The following is a 19,075-nucleotide window of genomic DNA, read 5'->3' as shown; positions in this document are numbered from 1 at the left end:
AACCGAATCAATCTATAAAATTAGATTTGTGTTGGCACTGCTCGACCCTGATGCCAAATGTCTACAAGATTCTCCAAAATGTTGGTGATAATTAGATGTTATAAGTCCAATTTGATACGGCAACGTTGTGACGTAATAATTTTTGATGGCGCACTGGGCTGTTTTATTGTATATGCTATATAAAGAATTTATTGAACACTTGCATTGTATCATTGTAACATGTTACTCTCTCGTGTTTCAACACCTATTAATGCTTCACCATGCCATTATGCTTTCGCCACATTACACTTTTAGTTCTTCCAATCAAACAGCCAATGCACGTCATTAAGACCATCGAACATATTGATATATTCAGTTTATAAAAACGCAAAATCCTTTTTAAACTCAAGGCATTTTTTTTCTGATTTTACTAATTAGCATTACTCTAGTTAAAAAGATACAGAAAGAAGTCTGATGTGCCAGAACATGTAAGAAAATCGGTCTATATATAAAACCCGATTTGTGTTGATACTGGTCGACACCGTTGTCATATGTCAATGGGCACATAATAGAACAACTCTAATCTACGAGCTATTGTGACTATTCAATAAATATGCATTAGATGTACTATAAAGTAAAAATAAATTATATTTTGTAACGTTATTTTTATTTCGTTATTTTATTTAAATTTTGTTGATAGAGTCAATAGAAGTTAAAACTTAAATTTGGTGCGGCAACGTTGTATTATAAATTTTGTTAGGAATGATTTTCTAGTGCATATTTTCAGGATCAAGTCTACTACTAACAATCAAACACATCTAAATAATAAGATATGAATTTTATTCATAATTGTATACAAGTTTTAAATATCATAGTCATTGAAATCAACTCACGAGGATCAATATTTTATTTTAAACAGTTACGAATTGTATATTTACATCATTCAAGTTGTACAAAAATGTTTGTTACAAAAAACCATACAAAAATGTAGTAGGATGAGAGGTACGGCTTGATGGCTAGCAACACTGATCTGATGTTGTTGATGAAAAGTCGCTTTCACGCGTCTTACCGTAAAACAGAAAGAATTAAACTAGGTGCATTTAAAATCGTCTCTCGCAAATGCAAACATCTTTTATACTCACGTAACAACAATGTAAACAAGTTGTCAACAAGATATTTAACAGTTCTGAATTAAAACTACTGGACGGTTTTTATGGGTATAGGTTTATTTATACATTATTTTTAAGTCCTATGTTCTAATTAGATACTCTATTGTGCATCAATGGTGTCTGGGCCCCTAATGTATTTATACATCTCGAAAAAATCCAAATAAGTATAGTATTTTCATAGTAATAATATCATTCTAATGTAGCTGTTTAGTATTTTAAGTAATTTTAATAATGTCTAAAGTGTATTTAACTTAATATTGAGGTAAATAACACTGTTGTTAATATTTTAGGGTTAAGCCTCAATTGTTTTGTTTACTGTGTATATGAGTCCCCAATAATTGTTTTTTTTTTCAGTAACCAAATAATATACTTATTATAAATTATAAAAGGCCAATATAAAATATCTGGTGTCTTGTGAATGAAATAATAGTTCCATGGGCTATACTTCACCAGGTTAGGAAAAATGATACATGCATTTTAAAATAAATTTATTTTTAATAATCTGTTTATTGTATACTATTTTGAATCGATATTTTTGTTATTCTTTATTATCGTCATGTAGCCCACTATAAAGTATCAAAAGAAATAGATATACAGTAACAATGCTAATTTTATATTAAAATCATTAAAAAAATATTTTCTAATAAATAATAATAAAATAAATAAAGAGTTTTGACATATGAGTAATATCCAAATAAAAAATTTCGATATTTTCCAATACTTTTTCAAATATATATTGACAGTTATAATATAGAGTATCGAACTTTTTTGACAATTCTTTACCTCCCACCCTTTTTACACAAAAGAATGTTCTCAGAAAAAGTAGGGTTAAAGTGAATAAACATCGATATTGACTAAAAGAATTGTATTGGAAAATAAAAATTAATTGTTGTTCATGATTTCCAATAATTAATATATTTTGTATATGTACTTTCAAATATCGATAATTTTATGCTCATAGAATGTATTATCTAGCGATCCAATAACAAGAAACTTGGCTGTCAGCCGCCATGGAAAATATCGATAGAACGTTCTAACGATATTTGAAATATTTCAATATTATTAAAAAAATATCGATATATCGGAGAAAAAGATTGCGATATTTTACAGGAGATATAGCCAGACTTTTAAGAAAAAATAAAAATATTTGTATACTGTATTTCTTAACAAAGAAAAACTGACTATTAATAAGATTTTAATAATAAGTACTAAAATGCATTAACATATAAAATTTAGTACCAATTTAAAAGGTTTATTAGAAGTTTCAAAATGGTTTTTATAAAGTTTAAGAAATATCTTTAACATTTTTGAAATATCGAAATTATCGACTTACAAAAATATCGATATATAGGCTAGAAATATCGATATACCCTTCTCTCGTTAATTCTGCACATCCCTACAATTAATATTTGGAAATGTATTTTAGTTGGAGGGGGTATTGACGTTTAAACCTCAAAAAAGGCCTTATAAGGTCTGAATCTAGAAGTTGCTGAACAGTTTAAAGCAATAAGCGAAAAGTGGGCTTTGTTGTATATCGTGCTCTATTGTGTAAACGTAGTTGTGATAGGAAATTATAGTTATCCGTGTTTATAAGAAAGCTATAAGTAAGTATAACTTTGAAACAATTTTCTTTGTATTCATGACAATGCAGATTTTGCTTTGTTTAAGGGTTTCTTAGCAATTTTTAAATTTCTTTCCAACAAAAATTATAATATTTGTGTGTTCCTTTAACGTTATTTAGATAAAGATTATTCAGGAAATCTAAGGTTAGCATCATTATGTTTCAATTTATTATTTGTTAATGCGTTTTATGTATTACGTATTACTGAAAATGTTTTCAATGTTTGTTTTAAATGTTTCAATACGTATTAGGTCTTTGTTATAGAATAGTTCGTGAATTGTTATGTTCATTAGTGTTGGCAATATTATTTTTACCAGATTACTGATATATCATATATCTGTATACTTATTTCGCAGTATTATAATTTAGTTTGGTTATGTATTAACTTTTTAATAGGAAGTTATAAATTTAACGATATTAATTCTCTTTAATACATAATTCATTGCAATGCGATTAAATGTATCAATATTTTAATATACCTAGTCGAATTAAAAGTTGAAAAAGCACTCATAATAAAATCGAGTTTGTATATGTTCCTCAGATTTACTAATATGCCTTTCTTTTTACTACCACTAAATACCTTAAAATAATATAATTAGATTGTTTTAACTGAAACATTGAGAACATTAATGAAAACGAAAAAAACAAAACAAAGTAGACGTCAAATATGGTATATTGCAATATCATAGTAATAGCATCGATATATATTCGGTTATGTATATTCATATAGTATTTGCTTTGCTTTTGTTTTACACCTTTTTACACCACCAATCTGTTGTTCCTTGCATGTATGGATTTTTTTCTTGTACAAGCACTAGGAACTATAAAAATAATATTGATATGTACAAATTTAACATACCTGTGATCTTCGAAAATTAGCTGGCTATTCTGATAATTTTCTTGATATTCTTACATGTAGAGTTTAATATAACTTTTATTCACTTTTAAATTTATTTGTTTCTGATATTTATAAAATTTGATTACATTTATATTAATTTTACAACCATGTATAAGAAATTGACAAGCAAGTAAAAGCAAACCATACAACTGGCAAATGCTAGACATAATGTAGACACATAATACACAATAGACACATAACTAGACCTAATGTAGATTATTCTAAAGTGTATGTGGATAGCAAACCAATCCTATACTACATGTTGTTTACTTTCTTATGTTCAATTTATATTTTTCATTAGTATATTTTTTTATTGCAGCATGCAGATTTTCGTGAAGACTTTGACTGGCAAAACCATCACCCTGGAGGCTGAGGCATCTGACACAATCGAAAATGTTAAAGCCAAGATTCAAGATAAAGAAGGCATTCCACCAGACCAGCAGCGATTGATCTTTGCTGGTAAACAACTACAAGATGGACGTACATTGTCTGATTACAACATCCAAAAGGAATCAACTCTTCACTTAGTGTTGAGATTGAGGGGAGGCATGCAAATTATTGTCAAGACTTTAACTGGCAAAACCATTACTCTGGAGGTTGAAGCCTCTGACACTATTGAAAATGCGAAAGCCAAGATTCAAGATAAAGAAGGCATTGCCCCAGACCAACAGCGATTGATCTTTGCTGGTAAACAACTAGAAGATGGACGTACATTGTCTGATTACAACATCCAGAAGGAATCAACTCTTCACTTAGTGTTGAGATTGAGGGGAGGCATGCAAATTATTGTCAAGACTTTAACTGGCAAAACCATTACTCTGGAGGTTGAAGCCTCTGACACTATTGAAAATGCGAAAGCCAAGATTCAAAATAAAGAAGGCATTGCCCCAGACCAACAGCGATTAATCTTTGCTGGTAAACAACTAGAAGATGGACGTACTCTTTCTGATTACAATATCCAGAAGGAATCTACACTTCACCTGGTATTGAGATTGAGAGGAGGCATGCAGATTTTTGTCAAAACTTTAACTGGTAAAACGATCACCCTTGAAGTTGAACCATCAGACACGATTGAAAATGTAAAAGCTAAAATTCGAGATAAAGAAGGTATTCCTCCAGATCAACAGCGATTGATCTTTGCTGGTAAACAATTGGAAGATGGTCGTACCCTATCTGATTACAATATTCAAAAGGAGTCCACATTGCATTTAGTGCTAAGACTCAGAGGTGGCAATTAAAAGCATTTTTATTTGTATTTTGATATATTTTTAAATTAATGTGAAATAAATATCTGCAGTAATACATGTTTTTTTTTCTTACTCTTAACTTATTTGAAGACCATGTATTTAAAACTGAATATTTTTAAATTAGTATTTTATAATAAGCAACCCTTAATAACTCGAAGTGAAGATATTTTGAGTGTTTGGATAGCAGTTTTTGGGAGTTTGGATGTAAGAACCCTATTGGTAGTATATAATAGTTGATAATTAATAACCAATGCAGATGTAAAAATACTTATAGCTGATTTATATTCAAGATGAAAAACAGGAAATAGAATTAAAAGATATTAAGTTATTAGTTGTTTTTAGCTCTATTCGATATATATATTCTATATTCTATATCGATATATCGGAGAAAAAATTGCGATATTTTACAGGAGATATAGCCATACATTTAAGAAAATATAAAAATATTTGTATACCAGCCCAGAGAAATATCGACATTTTCTTAACAAAGAAAAACTGACTATTAATACAATTTTAATAATAAGTACTAAAATGCACTAACATATAAAATTTAGTACCAATTTAAAAGGTTTATTAGAAATTTCAAAAGGTTTTTTATAAAGTTTAAGAAATATCTTTAACATTTTTGAACCATTAAGAATTTTATATCTGTATTCCTGTCCTATACTATTAAATGAAATTATTCACTTTTGAGGAACTTCTAGGATCCATTTATTGGATCAATTTAAGTACATATTTTGTATTTTAGTAATACTGGTTGTTTTCCTATAAGGTTATTTGTTCATTGTTAAATTTTAATGTTTTCTTCCCTAATTAGAACTTTCTGAGAATGTAGTTAAGATCAATCTAAGACTGTTTATGAACATACTTTCTTAGCTTATTTAAAAGTCACTTTTATAACCATTAAATTGCGCAAGAGAGAAAAAACTATTTAATTCAACGTGTAACCTTTCTAGTATTGATGTGTTGATTTTTTAGTAATCCGATACGGCCAATCAACCAACAGCAAATCATATTAATGGCTTTTGTTGCGACTGTATTATATTGGGATATTTTATATTTTTATTCGTATTATTAGTATTTTATGTATTTATTTCGTTTTAGAGAAACTGCGGTATTGTCAATAGCATATTGTATAGCTAGTCAATTATTTTTGATGTTTGGTTTTCTTATCAATTTATATACCTACTTATAAAGCTGTAAAGTCTTAATTGGGGTAATAAGCAATAAAACGCCAGGGTTGGGTAGTATTTGAATTACTTGTATTTAGAAATTGTAATTAAAATACAAATACATGTTTTGTATTTTAATTACATCTTGAAAATATAATTTGTTATACATATTTCAAGTACCTGACGCTGGTGTGCTTGTTAAATGTCAATGGTTTCTTGGTTGTTTGAATATTTACATGTCTAAATATGTACCTTTATATTAGTCTACGGCAGTATACGAGTATAATCTTTTAACTCACATAAAAGTTATATTTACGATTTATTTAATACATAGAAATTAACTTGGATAAACATAAACACTGGTTCTTCTCGAACGTTAATGTGGCTGCATTTGAATATCATGAGAATTTTATTTACTAGCTCACGTCTTCATGTAAGAAAGCCACATTTAGGCAATTTTCTCTTTCCATAAATATTAAGGAATCGGATGTTAGAAAAGGGCAATAGATCCTACTTTCCTAGAAACTTACTAGAAACTAGAACATAATTGCTGCAGTTTTAGATTAGATTCAGGGCAACAAGTGTTACTATAGCAAACTTCTGCTTACTTTAACGTCTGTCCTAATCAGGTTAGATTGTCTGCAGGTTTCTAATTTAAGGAATTACTTACTGTTATATTTATGTTTGCAAAGCAAAGAGAGATTAAAAAGAATATTTGATAGGATTTTACTTTACAAAATGCTTTGGTTGTCAGAGGCATCACAATACGTGACAGGCAAATAATTCCAAACTTTTAATTCATGCCCTAAAGGTATATTAAAAAAAAACATGAAATAACGCATAAGAGTAACGGGAACAGCAGTACTAGTAAAGAATATCATGATTTTATTGTTTCTGAGGACAGTTACAGTGTTCAGTCACAGGTGTCAAAAATAGTCATTATCATCATTTTAACCTAATTAAAAAGAGACAAAATGCTGTCCGATGGGTCGAACATATAACCGAATCAATCTATAAAATTAGATTTGTGTTGGCACTGCTCGACCCTGATGCCAAATGTCTACAAGATTCTCCAAAATGTTGGTGATAATTAGATGTTATAAGTCCAATTTGATACGGCAACGTTGTGACGTAATAATTTTTGATGGCGCACTGGGCTGTTTTATTGTATATGCTATATAAAGAATTTATTGAACACTTGCATTGTATCATTGTAACATGTTACTCTCTCGTGTTTCAACACCTATTAATGCTTCACCATGCCATTATGCTTTCGCCACATTACACTTTTAGTTCTTCCAATCAAACAGCCAATGCACGTCATTAAGACCATCGAACATATTGATATATTCAGTTTATAAAAACGCAAAATCCTTTTTAAACTTAAGGCATTTTTCTTTCTGATTTTACTAATTAACATTACTCTAGTTAAAAAGAGACAGAAAGAAGTCTGATGTGCCAGAACATGTAAGAAAATCGGTCTATATATAAAACTCGATTTGTGTTGATACTGGTCGACACCGTTGTCATATGTCAATGGGCACATAATAGAACTACTCTAATCTACGAGCTATTGTGACTATTCAATAAATATGCATTTGGTGCGGCAACGTTGCATTATAAATTTTGTTAGAAATGATTTTCTAGTGCATATTTTCAGGATCAAGGCTACTACTAACAATCAAACACATCTAAATAATAAGATATGAATTTTATTCATAATTGTATACAAGTTTTAAATATCATAGTCATTGAAATCAACTCACGAGGATCAATATTTTATTTTAAACAGTTACGAATTGTATATTTACATCATTCAAGTTGTACAAAAATGTTCGTTACAAAAAACCATACAAAAATGTTGTAGGATGAGAGGTACGGCTCGATGACTAGCAACACTGATCTGATGTTGTTGATGAAAAGTCGCTTTCACGCGTCTTAGGGTAAAACAGAAAGAATTAAACTAGGTACATCTAAAATCGTCTCTCGCAAATGCACACTTCTTTTATACTCACGTAACAACAATGTAAACAAGTTGTCAACAAGATATTTAACAGTTCTGAATTAAAACTACTGGACGGTTTTTATGGGTATAGGTTTATTTATACATTATTTTTAAGTCCTATGTTCTAATTAGATACTATATCGTGCATCAATGGTGTCTGGGCCCCTAATGTATTTATACATCTCGAAAAAATCCAAATAAGTATAGTATTTTCATAATAATAATATCATTCTAATGTAGCCTTTTAGTATTTTAAGTAACTTTAATAATGTCTAAAGTGTATTTAACTTAATATTGAGGTAAATAACACTGTTGTTAATATTTTAGGGTTAAGCCTCAATTGTTTTGTTTACTGTGTATATGAGTCCCCAATAATTGTTTTCTTTTCAGTAACCAAATAATATACTTATTATAAATTATAAAAGGCCAATATAAAATATCTGGTGTCTTGTGATTGAAATAATAGTTCCATGGGCTATACTTCACCAGGTTAGGAAAAATGATACATGCATTTTAAAATAAATTTATTTTTAATAATCTGTTTATTGTATACAATTTTGAATCGATATTTTTGTTATTCTTTATTATCGTCATGTAGCCCATTATAAAGTATCAAAAGAAATAGATATACAGTAACAATGCTAATTTTATATTAAAATCATTAAAAAAATATTTTCTAATAAATAATAATAAAATAAATAAACAGTTTTGACATATGAGTAATATCCAAATAAAAAATTTCGATATTTTCCAATACTTTTTCAAATATATATTGACAGTTATAATATAGAGTATCGAACTTTTTTGACAATTCTTTACCTCCCACCCTTTTTACACAAAAGAATGTTCTCAGAAAAAGTAGGGTTAAAGTGAATAAACATCGATATTGACTAAAAGAATTGTATTGGAAAATAAAAATTAATTGTTGTTCATGATTTCCAATAATTAGTATATTTTGTATATGTACTTTCAAATATCGATAATTTTATGCTCATAGAATGTATTATCTAGCGATCCAATAACAAGAAACTTGGCTGTCAGCCGCCATGGAAAATATCGATAGAACGTTCTAACGATATTTGAAATATTTCAATATTATTAAAAAATATCGATATATCGGAGAAAAAGATTGCGATATTTTACAGGAGATATAGCCAGACTTTTAAGAAAAAATAAAAATATTTGTGTACCAGCCTAGAGAAATATCGACATTTTCTTAACAAAGAAAAACTGACTATTAATAAGATTTTAATAATAAGTACTAAAATGCACTAACATATAAAATTTAGTACCATTTTAAAAGGTTTATTAGAAGTTTCAAAATGGTTTTTATAAAGTTTAAGAAATATCTTTAACATTTTTGAAATATCGAAAATATCGATATATAGGCTAGAAATATCGATATAATCTTCTCTCCCGTTTATTTTCCACATCCCTACAATTAATATTTCGAAATGTATTTTAGTTGGAGGGGGTATTGACGTTCAGACCTCAAAAAAGGCCTTATAAGGTCTGAATCTAGAAGTTGCTGAACAGTTTAAAGCAATAAGCAAAAAGTGGGCTTTGTTGTATATCGTGCTCTATTGTGTAAACGTAGTTGTGATAGGAAGTTATAGTTATCCGTGTTTATAAGAAAGCTATAAGTAAGTATAACTTTGAAACAATTTTCTTTGTATTCATGACAATGCAGATTTTGCTTTGTTTAAGGGTTTCTTAGCAATTTTTAAATTTCTTTCCAACAAAAATTATAATATTTGTGTGTTCCTTTAACGTTATTTAGATAAAGATTATTCAGGAAATCTAAGGTTAGCATCATTATGTTTCAATTTATTATTTGTTAATGCGTTTTATGTATTACGTATTACTGAAAATGTTTTCAATGTTTGTTTTAAATGTTTCAATACGTATTAGGTCTTTGTTATAGAATAGTTCGTGAATTGTTATGTTCATTAGTGTTGGCAATATTATTTTTACCAGATTACTGATATATCATATATCTGTATACTTATTTCGCAGTATTATAATTTAGTTTGGTTATGTATTAACTTTTTAATAGGAAGTTATAAATTTAACGATATTAATTCTCTTTAATACATAATTCATTGCAATGCGATTAAATGTATCAATATTTTAATATACCTAGTCGAATTAAAAGTTGAAAAAGCACTCATAATAAAATCGAGTTTGTATATGTTCCTCAGATTTACTAATATGCCTTTCTTTTTACTACCACTAAATACCTTAAAATAATATAATTAGATTGTTTTAACTGAAACATTGAGAACATTAATGAAAACGAAAAAAACAAAACAAAGTAGACGTCAAATATGGTATATTGCAATATCATAGTAATAGCATCGATATATATTCAGTTATGTATATTCATATAGTATTTGCTTTGCTTTTGTTTTACACCTTTTTACACCACCAATCTGTTGTTCCTTGCATGTATGGATTTTTTTCTTGTACAAGCACTAGGAACTATAAAAATAATATTGATATGTACAAATTTAACATACCTGTGATCTTCGAAAATTAGCTGGCTATTCTGATAATTTTCTTGATATTCTTACATGTAGAGTTTAATATAATTTTTATTCACTTTTAAATTTATTTGTTTCTGAAATTTATAAAATTTGATTACATTTATATTAATTTTACAACCATGTATAAGAAATTGACAAGCAAGTAAAAGCAAACCATACAACTGGCAAATGCTAGACATAATGTAGACACATAATACACAATAGACACATAACTAGACCTAATGTAGATTATTCTAAAGTGTATGTGGATAGCAAACCAATCCTATACTACATGTTGTTTACTTTCTTATGTTCAATTTATATTTTTCATTAGTATATTTTTTTATTGCAGCATGCAGATTTTCGTGAAGACTTTGACTGGCAAAACCATCACCCTGGAGGCTGAGGCATCTGACACAATCGAAAATGTTAAAGCCAAGATTCAAGATAAAGAAGGCATTCCACCAGACCAGCAGCGATTGATCTTTGCTGGTAAACAACTAGAAGATGGACGTACATTGTCTGATTACAACATCCAAAAGGAATCAACTCTTCACTTAGTGTTGAGATTGAGGGGAGGCATGCAAAATATTGTCAAGACATTAACTGGCAAAACCATTACTCTGGAGGTTGAAGCCTCTGACACTATTGAAAATGCGAAAGCCAAGATTCAAGATAAAGAAGGCATTGCCCCAGACCAACAGCGATTGATCTTTGCTGGTAAACAACTAGAAGATGGACGTACTCTTTCTGATTACAATATCCAGAAGGAATCTACACTTCACCTGGTGTTGAGATTGAGAGGAGGCATGCAGATTTTTGTCAAAACTTTAACTGGTAAAACGATCACCCTTGAAGTTGAACCATCAGACACGATTGAAAATGTAAAAGCTAAAATTCGAGATAAAGAAGGTATTCCTCCAGATCAACAGCGATTGATCTTTGCTGGTAAACAATTGGAAGATGGTCGTACCCTATCTGATTACAATATTCAAAAGGAGTCCACATTGCATTTAGTGCTAAGACTCAGAGGTGGCAATTAAAAGCATTTTTATTTGTATTTTGATATATTTTTAAATTAATGTGAAATAAATATCTGCAGTAACTTACTCTTAACTTATTTGAAGACCATGTATTTAAAACTGAATATTTTTAAATTAGTATTTTATAATAAGCAACCCTTAATAACTCGAAGTGAAGATATTTTGAGTGTTTGGATAGCAGTTTTTGGGAGTTTGGATGTAAGAACCCTATTGGTAGTATATAATAGTTGATAATTAATAACCAATGCAGATGTAAAAATACTTATAGCTGATTTATATTCAAGATGAAAAACAGGAAATAGAATTAAAAGATATTAAGTTATTAGTTGTTTTTAGCTCTATTCGATATATATATTCGATATTCTATATCGATATATCGGAGAAAAAATTGCGATATTTTACAGGAGATATAGCCATACATTTAAGAAAATATAAAAATATTTGTATACCAGCCCAGAGAAATATCGACATTTTCTTAACAAAGAAAAACTGACTATTAATACAATTTTAATAATAAGTACTAAAATGCACTAACATATAAAATTTAGTACCAATTTAAAAGGTTTATTAGAAATTTCAAAAGGTTTTTTATAAAGTTTAAGAAATATCTTTAACATTTTTGAACCATTAAGAATTTTATATCTGTATTCCTGTCCTATACTATTAAATGAAATTATTCACTTTTGAGGAACTTCTAGGATCCATTTATTGGATCAATTTAAGTACATATTTTGTATTTTAGTAATACTGGTTGTTTTCCTATAAGGTTATTTGTTCATTGTTAAATTTTATTGTTTTCTTCCCTAATTAGAACTTTCTGAGAATGTAGTTAAGATCAATTTAAGACTGTTTATGAACATACTTTCTTAGCTTATTTAAAAGTCACTTTTATAACCATTAAATTGCGCAAGAGAGAAAAAACTATTTAATTCAACGTGTAACCTTTCTAGTATTGATGTGTTGATTTTTTAGTAATCCGATACGGCCAATCAACCAACAGCAAATCATATTAATGGCTTTTGTTGCGACTGTATTATATTGGGATATTTTATATTTTTATTCGTATTAGTAGTATTTTATGTATTTATTTCGTTTTAGAGAAACTGCGGTATTGTCAATAGCATATTGTATAGCTAGTCAGGTATTTTTGATGTTTGGTTTTCTTATCAATTTATATACCTACTTATAAAGCTGTAAAGTCTTAATTGGGGTAATAAGCAATAAAACGCCAGGGTTGGGTAGTATTTGAATTACTTGTATTTAGAAATTGTAATTAAAATACAAATACATGTTTTGTATTTTAATTACATCTTGAAAATATAATTTGTTATACATATTTCAAGTACCTGACGCTGGTGTGCTTGTTAAATGTCAATGGTTTCTTGGTTGTTTGAATATTTACATGTCTAAATATGTACCTTTATATTAGTCTACGGCAGTACACGAGTATAATCTTTTAACTCACATAAAAGTTATATTTACGATTTATTTAATACATAGAAATTAACTTGGATAAACATAAACACTGGTTCTTCTCGAACGTTAATGTGGCTGCATTTGAATATCATGAGAATTTTATTTACTAGCTCACGTCTTCATGTAAGAAAGCCACATTTAGGCAATTTTCTCTTTCCATAAATATTAAGGAATCGGATGTTAGAAAAGGGCAATAGATCCTACTTTCCTAGAAACTTACTAGAAACTAGAACATAATTGCTGCAGTTTTAGATTAGATTCAGGGCAACAAGTGTTACTATAGCAAACTTCTGCTTACTTTAACGTCTGTCCCAATCAGGTTAGATTGTCTGCAGGTTTCTAATTTAAGGAATTTTACTGTTATATTTATGTTTGCAACTAAAAGAGAGATTAAAAAGAATATTTGATAGGATTTTACTTTACAAAATGCTTTGGTTGTCAGAGGCATCACAATACGTGACAGGCAAATAATTCCAAACTTTTAATTCATGCCCTAAAGGTATATTAAAAAAAAAAACATGAAATAACGCATAAGAGTAACAGGAACAGCAGTACTAGTAAAGAATATCATGATTTTATTGTTTCTGAGGACAGTTACAGTGTTCAGTCACAGGTGTCAAAAATAGTCATTATCATCATTTTAACCTAATTAAAAAGAGACAAAATGCTGTCCGATGGGTCGAACATATAACCGAATCAATCTATAAAATTAGATTTGTGTTGGCACTGCTCGACCCTGATGCCAAATGTCTACAAGATTCTCCAAAATGTTGGTGATAATTAGATGTTATAAGTCCAATTTGATACGGCAACGTTGTGACGTAATAATTTTTGATGGCGCACTGGGCTGTTTTATTGTATATACTATATAAAGAATTTATTGAACACTTGCATTGTATCATTGTAACATGTTACTCTCTCGTGTTTCAACACCTATTAATGCTTCACCATGCCATTATGGTTTCGCCACATTACACTTTTAGTTCTTCCAATCAAACAGCCAATGCACGTCATTAAGACCATCGAACATATTGATATATTCAGTTTATAAAAACGCAAAATCCTTTTTAAACTCAAGGCATTTTTTTTCTGATTTTACTAATTAGCATTACTCTAGTTAAAAAGATACAGAAAGAAGTCTGATGTGCCAGAACATGTAAGAAAATCGGTCTATATATAAAACTCGATTTGTGTTGATACTGGTCGACACCGTTGTCATATGTCAATGGGCATATAATAGAACAACTTTAATCTACGAGCTATTGTGACTATTCAATAAATATGCATTAGATGTACTATAAAGTAAAAATAAATTATATTTTGTAACGTTATTTTTATTTCGTTATTTTATTTAAATTTTGTTGATAGAGTCAATAGAAGCTAAAACTTAAATTTGGTGCGGCAACGTTGTATTATAAATTTTGTTAGGAATGATTTTCTAGTGCATATTTTCAGGATCAAGGCTACTACTAACAATCAAACACATCTAAATAATAAGATATGAATTTTATTCATAATTGTATACAAGTTTTAAATATCATAGTCATTGAAATCAACTCACGAGGATCAATATTTTATTTTAAACAGTTACGAATTGTATATTTACATCATTCAAGTTGTACAAAAATGTTCGTTACAAAAAACCATACAAAAATGTTGTAGGATGAGAGGTACGGCTCGATGACTAGCAACACTGATCTGATGTTGTTGATGAAAAGTCGCTTTCACGCGTCTTAGGGTAAAACAGAAAGAATTAAACTAGGTACATCTAAAATCGTCTCTCGCAAATGCACACTTCTTTTATACTCACGTAACAACAATGTAAACAAGTTGTCAACAAGATATTTAACAGTTCTGAATTAAAACTACTGGACGGTTTTTATGGGTATAGGTTTATTTATACATTATTTTTAAGTCCTATGTTCTAATTAGATACTATATCGTGCATCAATGGTGTCTGGGCCCCTAATGTATTTATACATCTCGAAAAAATCCAAATAAGTATAGTATTTTCATAATAATAATATCATTCTAATGTAGCCTTTTAGTATTTTAAGTAACTTTAATAATGTCTAAAGTGTATTTAACTTAATATTGAGGTAAATAACACTGTTGTTAATATTTTAGGGTTAAGCCTCAATTGTTTTGTTTACTGTGTATATGAGTCCCCAATAATTGTTTTCTTTTCAGTAACCAAATAATATACTTATTATAAATTATAAAAGGCCAATATAAAATATCTGGTGTCTTGTGAATGAAATAATAGTTCCATGGGCTATACTTCACCAGGTTAGGAAAAATGATACATGCATTTTAAAATAAATTTATTTTTAATAATCTGTTTATTGTATACTATTTTGAATCGATATTTTTGTTATTCTTTATTATCGTCATGTAGCCCACTATAAAGTATCAAAAGAAATAGATATACAGTAACAATGCTAATTTTATATTAAAGTCAATAAAAAAATATTTTCTAATAAATAATAATAAAATAAATAAACAGTTTTGACATATGAGTAATATCCAAATAAAAAATTTCGATATTTTCCAATACTTTTTCAAATATATATTGACAGTTATAATATAGAGTATCGAACTTTTTTGACAATTCTTTACCTCCCACCCTTTTTACACAAAAGAATGTTCTCAGAAAAAGTAGGGTTAAAGTGAATAAACATCGATATTGACTAAAAGAATTGTATTGGAAAATAAAAATTAATTGTTGTTAATGATTTCCAATAATTAATATATTTTGTATATGTACTTTCAAATACCGATAATTTTATGCTCATAGAATATATTATCTAGCGATCCAATAACAAGAAACTATGGCTGTCAGCCGCCATGGAAAATATCGATAGAACGTTCTAACGATATTTGAAATATTTCAATATTATTAAAAAAATATCGATATATCGGAGAAAAAGATTGCGATATTTTACAGGAGATATAGCCAGACTTTTAAGAAAAAATAAAATTATTTGTATACTGTATTTCTTAACAAAGAAAAACTGACTATTAATAAGATTTTAATAATAAGTACTAAAATGCACTAACATATAAAATTTAGTACCAATTTAAAAGGTTTATTAGAAGTTTCAAAATGGTTTTTATAAAGTTTAAGAAATATCCTTAACATTTTTGAAATATCGAAAATATCGACTTACAAAAATATCGATATATAGGCTAGAAATATCGATATACCCTTCTCTCGTTAATTCTGCACATCCCTACAATTAATATTTGGAAATGTATTTTAGTTGGAGGGGGTATTGACGTTTAAACCTCAAAAAAGGCGTTATAAGGTCTGAATCTAGAAGTTGCTGAACAGTTTAAAGCAATAAGCGAAAAGTGGGCTTTGTTGTATATCGTGCTCTATTGTGTAAACGTAGTTGTGATAGGAAGTTATAGTTATCCGTGTTTATAAGAAAGCTATAAGTAAGTATAACTTTGAAACAATTTTCTTTGTATTCATGACAATGCAGATTTTGCTTTGTTTAAGGGTTTCTTAGCAATTTTTAAATTTCTTTCCAACAAAAATTATAATATTTGTGTGTTCCTTTAACGTTATTTAGATAAAGATTATTCAGGAAATCTAAGGTTAGCATCATTATGTTTCAATTTATTATTTGTTAATGTGTTTTATGTATTACGTATTACTGAAAATGTTTTCAATGTTTGTTTTAAATGTTTCAATACGTATTAGGTCTTTGTTATAGAATAGTTCGTGAATTGTTATGTTCATTAGTGTTGGCAATGTTATTTTTACCAGATTACTGATATATCATATATCAGTATACTTATTTCGCAGTATTATAATTTAGTTTGGTTATGTATTAACTTTTTAATAGGAAGTTATAAATTTAACGATATTAATTCTCTTTCATACATAATTCATTGCAATGCGATTAAATGTATCAATATTTTAATATACCTACTCGAATTAAAAGTTGAAAAAGCACTCATAATAAAATCGAGTTTGTATATGTTCCTCAGATTTACTAATATGCCTTTCTTTTTACTACCACTAAATACCTTAAAATAATATAATTAGATTGTTTTAACTGAAACATTGAGAACATTAATGAAAACGAAAAAAACAAAACAAAGTAGACGTCAAATATGGTATACTGCAATATCATAGTAATAGCATCGATATATATTCAGTTATGTATATTCATATAGTATTTGCTTTGCTTTTGTTTTACACCTTTTTACACCACCAATCTGTTGTTCCTTGCATGTATGGATTTTTTTCTTGTACAAGCACTAGGAACTATAAAAATAATATTGATATGTACAAATTTAACATACCTGTGATCTTCGAAAATTAGCTGGCTATTCTGATAATTTTCTTGATATTCTTACATGTAGAGTTTAATATAATTTTTATTCACTTTTAAATTTATTTGTTTCTGAAATTTATAAAATTTGATTACATTTATATTAATTTTACAACCATGTATAAGAAATTGACAAGCAAGTAAAAGCAAACCATACAACTGGCAAATGCTAGACATAATGTAGACACATAATACACAATAGACACATAACTAGACCTAATGTAGATTATTCTAAAGTGTATGTGGATAGCAAACCAATCCTATACTACATGTTGTTTACTTTCTTATGTTCAATTTATATTTTTCATTAGTATATTTTTTATTGCAGCATGCAGATTTTCGTGAAGACTTTGACTGGCAAAACCATCACCCTGGAGGCTGAGGCATCTGACACAATCGAAAATGTTAAAGCCAAGATTCAAGATAAAGAAGGCATTCCACCAGACCAGCAGCGATTGATCTTTGCTGGTAAACAACTAGAAGATGGACGTACATTGTCTGATTACAACATCCAAAAGGAATCAACTCTTCACTTAGTGTTGAGATTGAGGGGAGGCATGCAAATTATTGTCAAGACTTTAACTGGCAAAACCATTACTCTGGAGGTTGAAGCCTCTGACACTATTGAAAATGCGAAAGCCAAGATTCAAGATAAAGAAGGCATTGCCCCAGACCAACAGCGATTGATCTTTGCTGGTAAACAACTAGAAGATGGACGTACATTGTCTGATTACAACATCCAGAAGGAATCAACTCTTCACTTGGTGTTGAGATTGAGGGGAGGCATGCAAATTATTGTCAAGACTTTAACTGGCAAAACCATTACTCTGGAGGTTGAAGCCTCTGACACTATTGAAAATGCGAAAGCCAAGATTCAAGATAAAGAAGGCATTGCCCCAGACCAACAGCGATTGATCTTTGCTGGTAAACAACTAGAAGATGGACGTACTCTTTCTGATTACAATATCCAGAAGGAATCTACACTTCACCTGGTATTGAGATTGAGAGGAGGCATGCAGATTTTTGTCAAAACTTTAACTGGTAAAACGATCACCCTTGAAGTTGAACCATCAGACACGATTGAAAATGTAAAAGCTAAAATTCGAGATAAAGAAGGTATTCCTCCAGATCAACAGCGATTGATCTTTGCTGGTAAACAATTGGAAGATGGTCGTACCCTATCTGATTACAATATTCAAAAGGAGTCCACATTGCATTTAGTGCTAAGACTCAGAGGTGGCAATTAAAAGCATTTTTATTTGTATTTTGATATATTTTTAAATTAATGTGAAATAAATATCTGCAGTAACTTACTCTTAACTTATTTGAAGACCATGTATTTAAAACTGAATATTTTTAAATTAGTATTTTATAATAAGCAACCCTTATTAACTCGAAGTGAAGATATTTTGAGTGTTTGGATAGCAGTTTTTGGGAGTTTGGATGTAAGAACCCTATTGGTAGTATATAATAGTTGATAATTAATAACCAATGCAGATGTAAAAATACTTATAGCTGATTTATATTCAAGATGAAAAACAGGAAATAGAATTAAAAGATATTAAGTTATTAGTTGTTTTTAGCTCTATTCGAT

The 19,075-nt window shown here is 28.8% G+C and overlaps 1 pseudogene across 1 annotated transcript; it reads left to right on the top strand.

Moving 5' to 3' along the window:
• The first annotated feature begins 2,788 nt into the window (after nucleotides 1-2,788).
• On the top strand, nucleotides 2,789-18,790 carry LOC143201089 (polyubiquitin-A-like; annotated as a pseudogene). Its single transcript, XR_013006874.1, has 4 exons — nucleotides 2,789-2,914; nucleotides 3,987-4,919; nucleotides 10,969-11,673; nucleotides 17,810-18,790. The product of XR_013006874.1 is annotated as a polyubiquitin-A-like (transcript).
• The last annotated feature ends 285 nt before the right edge of the window (nucleotides 18,791-19,075 follow it).

This window comes from Rhynchophorus ferrugineus, unplaced genomic scaffold (genome assembly GCF_030347505.1).
Source record: "Rhynchophorus ferrugineus isolate W39M unplaced genomic scaffold, kcgeb_rfMv2 rfM8, whole genome shotgun sequence".
Lineage (NCBI taxonomy): Eukaryota > Metazoa > Arthropoda > Insecta > Coleoptera > Curculionidae > Rhynchophorus > Rhynchophorus ferrugineus.
This window is presented reverse-complemented; position numbering and strand designations above follow the sequence as displayed.